Source organism: Mustela putorius, unplaced genomic scaffold (assembly GCF_011764305.1).
Source record: "Mustela putorius furo isolate JIRA1106 unplaced genomic scaffold, ASM1176430v1.1 tig00003909_pilon_pilon_pilon, whole genome shotgun sequence".
Lineage (NCBI taxonomy): Eukaryota > Metazoa > Chordata > Mammalia > Carnivora > Mustelidae > Mustela > Mustela putorius.
Genome location: NW_025422057.1, coordinates 37,700,690 through 37,712,530, shown reverse-complemented (window position 1 = coordinate 37,712,530; position 11,841 = coordinate 37,700,690).

The following is an 11,841-nucleotide window of genomic DNA, read 5'->3' as shown; positions in this document are numbered from 1 at the left end:
ACCCATGAGATCATGACCTGAGCCAAAACTGAAGGTTGGATGCTTAACAAACTGAGCCACCCAGATGCCCCCAGAATTCTGTTTCTGATGGGTCTGTCCTTGGATGATAAAACTGATCACTTCTAAGGAATAACTGGCCAGGGTTTAATTGAGGACAGTGTGAAAGAACGTTCTATTACTCAGTGAGTAAATTCTTAGTCCTTTGGGAAAATTTAAAGGGAAGGAAAATGGAAGCAATTCTGGAGGAAAAAAAAAAAACAGCATCTTTTCCCAGTGGGAGCCACGCTTCCAGTATCTGGACAAACAGCAAACGTTGGGAAAAGACAGTGGAGCAGTGAAATATCTAGAAGCTAATAGGTGTGAGATGCGTTAGAAAGTGGTCAAATGCCTGGAGAAAGTCTTGTGGACACAAGCAAGAAGACCCTTGTTTTCCTTCTTTGATTTGGAAATTTGGTGAAAGGTGATAGTTGTGTCAAGACATACCAGAAAACCAACCCTTAACTTACATTCTAGAGTTTTAAGGTTTATTATGGTTTGGGTTTTTTTTTTAAGATTTTATTTATTTATTTGAGAAAGAGAGAGAGAGAGAGAACACACAGTGTGGGGAGGAGCAGAGGGAGAGGGAGAAAGCAGACTCCCAGATGAGCAGGAAGTCCAAGGCAGGACTCAGTCCCTGGACCCTGGGATCATGACCTGAGCCCACCACAGCCACTTAACTGACTGAGCCACGCAGGTGCCCCAGTTTATTATGGTTTGTATTAATCAAAATTCTTTATGATCTATTTCAAGTGAGGAATTGCCAACTGTTCAACAAGATGCTTACAGTGCTAGGGGGTGGGGGATGAATGCCTGATAAATTATATACTTTTGCAGTAACTTTTATTTTGAGTATATATTCCCTATCAGGGATTGCCCTAAGCATTTCACATACACTAATTCTAATCCTAAATACACACACACACACACACACACAGAGAGAAAAGAGCTTACAGGGTGGGTAATATTTGTCACATTTTATAGAATCAACGTAGTATCCTAGTGGCAAGAATATTTTGAAGAGAATAAACTCATGTATTTGTGAATTTTTAAATCACCAATTGAACTCTTGCCGTTAGTTGCTTTACTAGAAAACATACCCAAGCTACTGCACTGCCCTTGCAATGAACCCTTATCTGTAGTCCCTGGTGCTGCTACTATTTGGTCCCAAATTCCTAAAGTCAGAGCCAGCCTTAGGGACACACGGCAGCTCTCAGGCACTGCCTCAAGGTGAAAGCTGCTGTTTGCTCAGTCTTTCCTCTCCTCCGAGCAGCGGAGGGCTCCCAGATCCTTACTGAAATCGGAATGGGCACATAAAAGCATAGGCTGGCAACAGAGGTCAAGGAAGATGCATTTGATGGGCCGCATTCAAGCAGCCTCTTCTTGACAACACTATGGTTACGCTGTGGCACGGGCCAATCGTTCCAGCTGTCCAGGAGACTGAGACTACAGGGCATGGTGTCATCTTCTCGTGGCTCAGTCCTGGGCTGGCCTGGGTTTGTTGTACTATGATAGGGCCAAGTGGTCAGAGTCCAGGTCTGGGCACCAAATTCCTGGATTTAGATCCCATTCCAAATCATGTCACCTTCGGCAAAGGACATAAATCTCTCTGTGCTTCCATTGGCTCATCTGACAAACATGAACAGTAAGGCTACTTAGCTGTCAGGACTCTATTACATAAAGTAGAACCTGGAGAAGAATATCCAACCCGGGTAAGGTCAGCTGAGCTCTGGGGAAGGAGACACTCACCAAAGGCAACCAGAGCCAGGGACCCGTGCACAACACGCTTTGTTTGTCTCACATGTGCTGGGTGCAAAGAGTGAGGAAACAAATGTTCAGGTTCAGGGGGAAAGTGCTCCTAATCTCCAGACTGGTTTGCAAAGAGCCTTCCTCTGCATTCAGAAGGGCCACCTGGACAGGAAGTCCTGACGCAGCACAGGGACCCAGACATGCTGCACTAAAGAAGTCAATGCTTTGAGACCCAAGGGGGGATAGAGACCCACTGACTGAACACAGGTTTCTGATACGGCTGTGTTCCATTTCTCTTCCCTTGCTGCTTTCCAGGCCCCAGCATTTTGTTTCTTTTTCGAGGGCCGGGGCGGGGGCGGGGGGCCGGCGGCAATATCACAGTTAGTATTTATCTTCTCTCCTTTCCTTCCTCACAAAGTAGGTGAACTCCCCATCAGCTGTAATCAGCCTATAGTTATACAATCAGAAAGCTACAGGAAAATTCCTTTTACATTGCCTGTAAAGGATTATCTATAAATATTATTGAGGGGAAGCTTCTCCACGAGGAAAAACATGAGTGATAAGCAGCAGTGAATGTTCCTGAAGAGTATTCCTGGGATGTGCTGGTTTCCTGTTGCTAAAAAAGCATGCCCGTGGAAACAGCTTGGGCCCCTTCTAATGTGTTAGAAAGGACTCTCTGCAGTTGTGAATAAACACAACATTATTAGAAGGGGGGAAAAAAGGAATCTAGAGTTTCAAAGTTGTCTGAGAAGAATGTTCTCTCAAATTAGCATATCCCAAGCCTTCCCTCCACCTGCTCATGAAGGAGGTGTCTGCCTCTTCCCACTCTTCTCTCAGATGCTCTCCCTAGCCCTGTCCTCTGAGAAGTTGCTTTTTTGCCAGGCAGGGTCTTCATGACTTTATTAACTCCACATCTGCAATGCTAAATAAACATTCTGGGAAGAAAAGAACATTTGGAGGGGCTGGAGTTGGGTGAGGTTAAAGAGGGGTGTTCAAACACCTAACAACCTGAGACAACATGAGGAACCAAAGGAGACTCAAAGCAACATTTCCAGCTCAGTGACTTCTCCTACTCCTTCCCTTTCTCCTCCTCATTCTCCTGCTCCTCCACTTCTTCTCTGGGAAATAGAAGAACTTGATTATTTTGAAATAACCATCGGTAGCTGGACTGTGTTCATGTGACCACAACACTGCTCTGGGACTGAACCACAAGGGTCTCAGCTCTTTTTAAGTGTTACATAATAACAAGGAAATCATGAGATGTTAAATCAACTTCAAGTTTCTTCCCATAACCTCCTGGACAACATCCCAAGCAAGGTCTCTAAGTTGGCAGAATGAGATGAATGTTGCCCAATAGTTTAAGACTATTCTTATTTATATGGAAAAGGTACTAGAGGACTGTTTTTGGCAGGTAGAAAGCCATCAGAGCAAAGCAAAACAAAACAAAACAAATTAAAATGTTTCTTTTGAAGCAAATGAACCAGAAAAGCTTGGTAAGAAATAGATGTGCAATGGCATTTGGAACAAAACTTTCAGGAAAATGCCTGTTTAAGAATAAATTTTGCTGGTCCTGTTGCCCTTTAAAATTGCTTTATGGGTAGGATGTGAATCAAAGGATGTGTCCACACAGTTCCAAACACAAGTAAAACAATTTAATTCAGTTATAAAAGTTTGCTTTTGCATACATACTGTCAATTGTCTAGATATCTGGAATGGTATATCTGTTTAATTTGAGCTTTTTTATTGAAAGCAGGTAAACATAGCCAAGTTCTATAATGAGGTGAATTTTCAGTCTCACATGTTACCCTTATTCTTCCCACAGTCAGACAAGAGCATCCAGAGAGATACTAGAGAAAGGCCTTTTAAATAAAAGCCTAGAAAAAATACTCTGTGCTATGTCACAGTTATTCTAAGTGGTTCCAAATATATTAGATAGTCTCATTGTGTGCTAGGACTTCTTTGTCACTGAAGACAGTTAGCAAATAAAATTAGAAAAAGAAAATACAAACTATAATGTCAATATATTTGTAATAGGCTCTAGGTCTGTGACTCTTTTCTTATAACATTATAAAATATAATCCATTTCTCCGAAAACATCACAACTTGTATATGCAGCAAAAACACACCAGAAACAGTATTTTGAAAACCCCAATGACAACGCTGTTAAAACACTCTGAGATGATGCTTTCAGTATTCTCTATTACGGCCTCTCAGCTCCCATTATTTCTCCCAAATAGCATTATGAAGTCATGTAAGGGTAGTCAGACAGAAACAAAATTATTGAAAATATCCTCCAAAAAAATGAAAAGATGCCAAAAATCACACAAGGACTTAATAACCATAGTATTTACAATGGAAAATTATGTTTCTGCCAGAAACAGTACTCTGTTTTTATTAGCCAGGCATTTTTTTTCATGTTTAATTTTATATACAGGCTTTTTGCCTGGATTTATCATTAAATTACTTTCCTCTCAACCTCCTCTAAGTTGTGCCCCCCTGCTTTTATTCATACCAAATCATTTGAATTCTGCATCAAATTTTTAAAAAAGCAATAAAAGTAAAAGCTAACTTCTATATAATGGTGATTGGATCCAGTTCTCATCATTGAAACAAGCAGGAACTAGATAACTATTATGTCACTTTTTATAGATGAGGGTGCTAAAGCACAGAGAGGTTAAGTAATTTCCCCAAGGTCACCCAGCTGCTAAGTGGCAGAGCTGGGGTTTGAACCCAGGCAGGCTGGCTCCAGAGCCCAAGCTTTCATCACTCTCTGGGAGCAGCCCAGTGATTTTAGTGCAAAGACATCAATTTTGAAAGTCACAGGATCTATTTTCCCTTTGGACAAACTTTTCCCAAGCACAATTAGATTCATGTTTTAGCATCTGTATCCCAGGCACAAAGGCAAATGCAAAAACAAAAACAAAAACAAAATTTTTTTAATATATATATATAAACCACAATGTGCTGGGACACCTGTGCTCGTGAGAGTGGGGTGGGAAACTCCTCTGAAGGTTAAGTGTGGGCTCTGCTCACACACTTGTTCTCTCCCTTCCACAGGCAGGTGGGACAGGTTAGACAGTATCCCCTGAAACACACCAACCCCACATGCCCATCTGGATAGTTCCCCAATACTCCACTTTTCCCAGATTTTGTTAGTTTCTCCCTGTGTAATACCTAGGAGCAAAAGATCATGTCTTCAAAGCCCAGAGCTCAAATGAGCTCCCCAAGGTGACCCAGGCAGGAGCCTGGACATGGACAGGAGAGCAAGCCTCTGGTCAGACAGGCTGGGCAGGATATGGGCTGCTTTGGCTCCCACCCCATAGAGCATCTCCTCTAATATCCTGATCTAATCCTTCATTCCACAAGCGTTTATCCATCTCCCTCAGAGACCTCATGCTGTTGTGCACATGACGGATCAAACTCAATTCTGGTGCCTTAAAATGCACCCAGCTTAGGTTAAATGAGACGTAAACTCGCATTAAAATTCAATGTGCTGAGCAGCATCATACTGCAGTTTTTTACAAAGCTCCAAGGGAGCAGAAAGGGATCTGTCCCTGCCTGGGAAGCTAGGGCAGACTTCCTGCAGATGGTGGCTCTCTAACTGAAGGACAAAAGGTCAAGATGTGACCTTCTACTCATCCCCAAACTGCCAGCCAGAACTGCGTCTGCCTCACCCCATAGCATCACTGCACACTTACCCTGTGCAGGGCCCATAACATGCAAACCACTCACAAAGGCCGACAAGATGCTGGCCCGACGTGGAGACACCCAGGAACGAGCAGGAAGAGGAAACATGGCAGGGGACTGAACTGAAGCCAAAGCTCATCGCTCATTTCTTTAACCAGTGCTGACTGCACACGCGCTACCTGCTCTCACAGGGCTGGTGAAGCAGGCTGGGAAGACAGGCAGACCTGAGAGTATGCTGCCTTCCCAGGGCATCAGTGGCAACAGCTGTGACCTCAGGGGTACAACCACTTGTGCCAGTGCCCTGAGAACATGCTGGCTGCTGGGAGTGTGGGGCCTGGCATGGGCTGTGTGTGGATGGGGAGGTTTCCCTGGGGGTTGGGAGGGGGGGTGGTGACCACTGCGCCGGGAGAGGACAAGAGCCCACAGGGGACAGTCCTCTGCAGAACCAGCCCTGGGTTGAACCACTGGCTGGAAAGGGAGGCTGGAGGCATTCTAAGCTTCAGAGTCATGTGGTCAGTCTTCTGTGTTATTCTTCCTGCAGTCAGAGGACTGGAAGAGGGGTGAGGCAGTGAAGGTAGGAGGAGATGGAGAAGAGACGTCGAGGAACTAAAATGAGCAGTGTCAGGAGGAGGGGCAGGGCGAGAGGAGACCCCAGGAAGACCCCCATTATTCCTGCATCACTGAGCCCTGCGCTGTTTCACGCTACAGCTTCTCATGGACGTTCCCCTTGACTTATCCATCAGTGAGCCATGCAAGCTTCGGCAGGGGTCTGGAGAGGAAACACCTTCTGGGCTGTGCATGTGTGGAAATATTTTCTTACACTCATATTTGCACACAGAAAAAGGCTAAAATTAGCCTGTGTTTCATAGAGAATTTTGTTCCTAATTTTAATGCTAGGGGGTCATGGATTTATTTTTTACACGTTCTATCCTTGACTGCCTGTGTTTTTCTGAAGATAACTAGGGTTGGTTTTTTTACCCCCCCCCCACCAAAAAATTTCTTTTCTAATCTACTTGATCAGCTTCTTCTAATTATCAAGGTAACACCTAGCTTCCTTTGTGTCCCAGCTTCTCCCAAGCTGCACAGTACATTTTCTTTTTCCTTTCTTTTCCCTTCGAGTGAGTATGGCAGTGGTCTAGTTCATCGTTTGCAAGCAGACAAGGCACATGCCACAGGTGTGAAGTAACTAAAGTGTCTGGATTGTGTGTGGGTTATCTATTTCTATGTGACCAGTGTCCCCATACCAGAGACATCACACAATGACTGTTTTACTATGCTCTCAGATTCTGTGGCTCGGAGCTCAGACAGGAACCAATGGGAAAGGCCTATCCCTGCTGAGGTTTCTCCATCCACACCTCTGGCATCTGGACTGGGATGACACAAAGGCTGAGGTCAGCAAGGTCTGTCACCTGCAGCATCCGCATACGGCCTCTCTGTGTGGCTTCTCACATCAGGACTTTGTCCTGGCTTTGTCCCCAGAGGGAATGTCCTGAGAACAAGCATTCCAAGAGAACCAGGTGGAAGGCTTTTATGGTCCAGCCTCAAAGGTGACACAGCTCCCCTTCTGCCACATTCTATTGGTAGAAACAGTCAAAACTCACCCACATCAAGTCAAAACTCATCCAGCCTCAAAGGTGACACAGCTCCCCTTCTGCCACATTCTATTGGTAGAAACAGTCAAAACTCACCCACATCAAGGTGAGGTATCAAAGACCCCGCTTCTTCATAGGAGGAATGTCACAGAATTGGGGGCCGTATTTTAAAACTGCCACAGGAGGGCACTGGTAGGATGGCAACATTGCTCCTAACTGAGACTGTGCTGTGGGCTGCCAAGCCCACCCCACCCCACCATTGTGTGTCCTACTCCCCCTGCTGGTCTGAGGCCAGGCTCAGCCCCTCCCTAGACCCAGCCTCTCAGAAGCTGGGGTCCTTCGCTCTTTCATATGTGGTGCACAACAGTAGGGGCAGGAGAACGAAAGGGCTCCTTATGTTCCTCCAGGCCCACTGGAAGTTAAAGAAGCAGTTGATGTCCGAGTGCCTGGTGCCAGGTCTCCTTTCTGTGCTGAAGGGACGTTACCAGCTGCAGAGAGGCTGGACCAGCCTATCACCCACCACAGAAACACAGAACAGTAGTTCTGAGGCCCCTAGTCCTGTTCATGCAAGTCTTTAGAAACCCACCTTGCTCCCGGGGCTCTCTCCCATCCTCTTTTTACCTACAACCCTTTACCTGATGCATCTACAAACCTTAGAATTCCAGACAACTCAGCCATTCACTCTCCTGCCATGATACAGACCCACAGTCCAAAGTTGGCTTGCTTTTCTTTGTTTCCTTGAGAAAATTGCCCAGGAAAAAGTATATATATATCCTCTAATACTCAGAGCAGAAGATTTTCTAGCTCCCTACTTTTCTCTACCATGTTTGTGTTTTCAAAGAAAGCAAAGTCTCCGAGGAAGTTTGGGCGATTTCACCATGTAATTATAAAACTCTAAGTGATAGGATAAGGAAGTGGTAAAAACCTTAAGAAGTCTAATTCCTCGTCAGAATAAATGAGAAAAATAGTTTCCCCTCATATGCTAGTAACAGTCTGAAGACTTATCAGAAAGTCAGCAGCTTCTCTGCAGCAGAGAACTCTAGATTCCTGGTGAGTAGTTCCCCTCAGTGCTGCAGAAAAGGAAAGAGCTGGGCTGAGTAGTGTCACTTTCATCTCTTGAACTGACTCAGTAGGCTTTGAGATGGCTCTGGTGGGTCCCTGAGGGACATCGATCATAGCAACCCCCAGTGGTGCTATGTTCCCTGGGGTAGAGGGACTAGAAAGTGAAAACAAAAGCAGCCCCATGGGGTCCTTGGGACACCCAGTGTTTCAGAGAAAGTGATTTTTCCTCCTGGTCTAGCTGAAACTAATGTCATCTTCAAGATCTGACTCAAGTCCAAGTAATTGTCCCTGGTGACCCCAGACCACAGGAATGTCACTTGTCTTTCCACTCAAATAGCACTCAGAACACATGGATAAACACCAGGTTGTGTGTGCTTCCCCAAAAGTCCTTTATCTTCACCCCATTTCTTCACCTAGATGGTGAAATTCCTGAAAAGAAGGATTTTATCCATTATCACCGAGAGTGAGAAATTTCATTGAAAACTTATATGCAAAACAACGGTACCACCAGGCTGCTATGTCTGAAGGAGTTCCTGATTCACTGACTAAAGGTCTTTAAAGGGGATACGATTCCCAGGAAGAACAAATGGTCCTTCCTTGACTTGCCACAGCCAACTCATTCTCCATGCTGAAAGAGATTCTCTTGCAGTGTCTAATTTACATGATGCATGACCCTAGCTATCTATCTTCCTTTTTGTGAAGCTTCATCAAGACCAAAAAAAAAAAAAAAACTCATTCTGGGGCATCTTTCAGAGTCTGGGAAGAATTCCTTTCAGGGTTTTAGGAAGACCGAGAACATTAAAGGGTCCACTAATCCCTTAGTTATGGAATGTCACAACCAATGGAAAAAAACAAATGACTGCTTCTGGAAGTTCCGTGATGAACCACAGAGTCCCTCCATACATTTGACAGGCTTACAGTGCGCCAAATAGCTCCGGCTTCAGAGAGAAAACTTAGAGGCAGCAATGTTTACAGAAAAGGCCAGCTGTCATTTTTTAAAGAGAAGAACACTAATTTCCAGAAAGAAACCAAAGTTATTTAATAATGGAATCATTAATCTACTCTTTGTTGACTCCTCCAACTCACTTTCCCTGCCTATAAATTGCCTACAATCTCTGTGAAACTGTTTTTAACTTCAAGTTGCCTTTAACAGACGGCCTTACCCCAGCCTCCTCCACATTCTCGCTGACACCAACAGAGGGAGCTGGGCCCTGGATGACCCTCTGGGCTGCACTTTGGGCCACACCCTCTTTCTGGGCCCCTGAAATCAAGGCCGCCAGTGGGGTGGCCAGCTCTGGAGAGGAGAGACCTGGCAGAGTTGACATGCCCCTGTGGTTCCCATTGAGGCCTGGAACCTCCTTCTCCCTGGGACCAGCTGTGGCCACTGACTATAGGCCCAGAGGCCACTCCACCTCATGGTGATAGAAGCAGGAGGCTTTCTGATCCCGCTCTCTGAGCCTAGACCCAAGTTCTCCCATGTTAGATTTTAATCCATTATAAACTCTGTGATAAGTGCTACCTTAAAACTCAGCATAAGCCATTTTATTTCTATGAGTTCTGGGGAAGAAATCCTCTCTATGGTCTAAGCCTTCTCCATGAAACCTCCCGGGAGGGCCTTGGAGGCCCTCGGCTTCTGTCCTCCAGCATCCAGACTCTTGGTGTTGTGCTCACACTCTAGCTAGCACACACCTTGGGTCTATGCTTATTCCTACCTTTCCCTAGACAGAAGCTTCGTTCTCACCATGTGTCACTGTTACCGTCACCAGGTACAGCTCTGGCTTCAGAGTTGTTAGAGCACTTTGCAAGGAACACAGCAGCTGTCCCCTTCTTCTGGCTCCAAAAAGGCACGCTCACTGTGGTTAAGGAGCTCTCCAACATGCCAAAACTCCCCTGCAGGCTAAACCTCATTTTGATTCTTTTCATCACAATGAGATGGAAATGTCAAGACAAAAGGTCTTTAATATCACCAAATTTGGTGACAAGGAACACTCAGACATCATGTTCAGTGGTCCAGTACCAAATTAGCTTGTCTCCTCTACTGGGAAGATAACGGGGGTGTGGGGGTGGGGGAGGGACCCATACCAAAGCTGAGCCTCACCAAGGTAAACCAGCAACCAACCATTTCAAATGGGGTGAAGGGGTTCTGGCACCTTTTATTACTTTTATTAGGACTGAAATGATGGGTCAATAGTGACATCCAAGCATAATTCTCATGTCATTTGGGGCTGGTTCAATAGAGACACCCAATCAAAACTCTCTTATCTCATGCAGGAAATGACTTTCTCTTTCTCTTCCTCCAGAAGCATTATAAAGGGAAGCATAAATAATTTCTAGGAAAAAAGAGACTTCTCCCAGAGCACCTACAAACTCCCACATCCCTTTCCTCTGTTACAGCCTGCAAAATCCATCTTCTATGAAGAGGCCCACAGCCCCTCACTCTTCCTTGCTAAAGAACAAAAAACACAATCACTGCTGTAACCCACATCTTCTTCTTATGCCAAGGAAGAATTGAGTTCCAAAGGGTCTCCTACAAAAATGCCAGAACATCCAGATTATACACAGTGTCAACACACACACACACACCTTGCACTGGTGTCAGAAAAATCCCTGGAATATGAAAACCTTGAGATGAATCCTGAAAACAAATGGGTTTCCACAAGCATAAAGGAAGAACATTTGAAAAGCGGAGAACCACATGACTCTGATGTCTAATGACCTCCCTAAGGGACTGTTACCAGTTTAGGTAAGTATCAGAGGATGCTGGTTGAGGTTTGGTTGTGCTCATCACTTATTATGACCTTGCCTGTCACTTACACCTCAGTCCCCATTTCTGAATTTATCTGTTGGACACCATATTAATCCTAGCTTAGCAGGGCCACAAGATACATATGATAGAAGGATCTAGAAGCCTATGTGAGGAGTAATTGCTAGAATAATGGTCATTTCTGTTGTTAAAGTCAAGGACTAATACTTAAGGGTGTTAGAAGGTTATATTTGCTCAATAAGATAAGAATTCAGAACATGGCAGACTGAATGCTATGCTGATTCACAAGTGATACTTAGGACCGAAAGGATCCATGAGGAGTAAAGAGAACTCATATTTACTAAGGAACTGCTATGGGCCAAGCACACGATTTGTGAAGTTGGTGCTAAATATTTCCGTCTCACTGATGAGAAAATGGAGGCTCTGAGAGGTGATTTGCTCCTGGTAAGTAGAGGAGATATACCTGAGAGCCAGGCCTCTGTGCCTCCAAAGGGAGAGACTTAGCAGAGAAAGAGGAGTGGGAAACATCCTCATCTCTCTCTTACCAAGAACCCTTGACAGTGAGAGTCCAGTGACCTCAGGAGTCTCTTACACATGTGTTTTTAACCTGGTTGTGGTCATTTTCCAGTCCATCTATTTTCCATTCCTTTTCTATCCTGCAACCATTCTCCCCGAGTGAATTTCTCCTCCTCATCTGAGTCCTTCCCACTCTCCTTCCACTCCATTCCCATAAGCCACCGCGCGTGTTCCTATTACGATGCTCCTCCTGCTGTAGTGAAATGCATCTGCTTTGTGCATCCTTTGAGGGAAAAAAATCACTCATGTCTTCTAAAAATATGGAACCAACAACTAATTATTCCACATCTGCTTTATTTCAAAAATGAGCATGGACAAGGCTAGGGTATTATCTCCAGACTATTCTGAAAAGCTCTCAGCACTCTCAGAACTCAC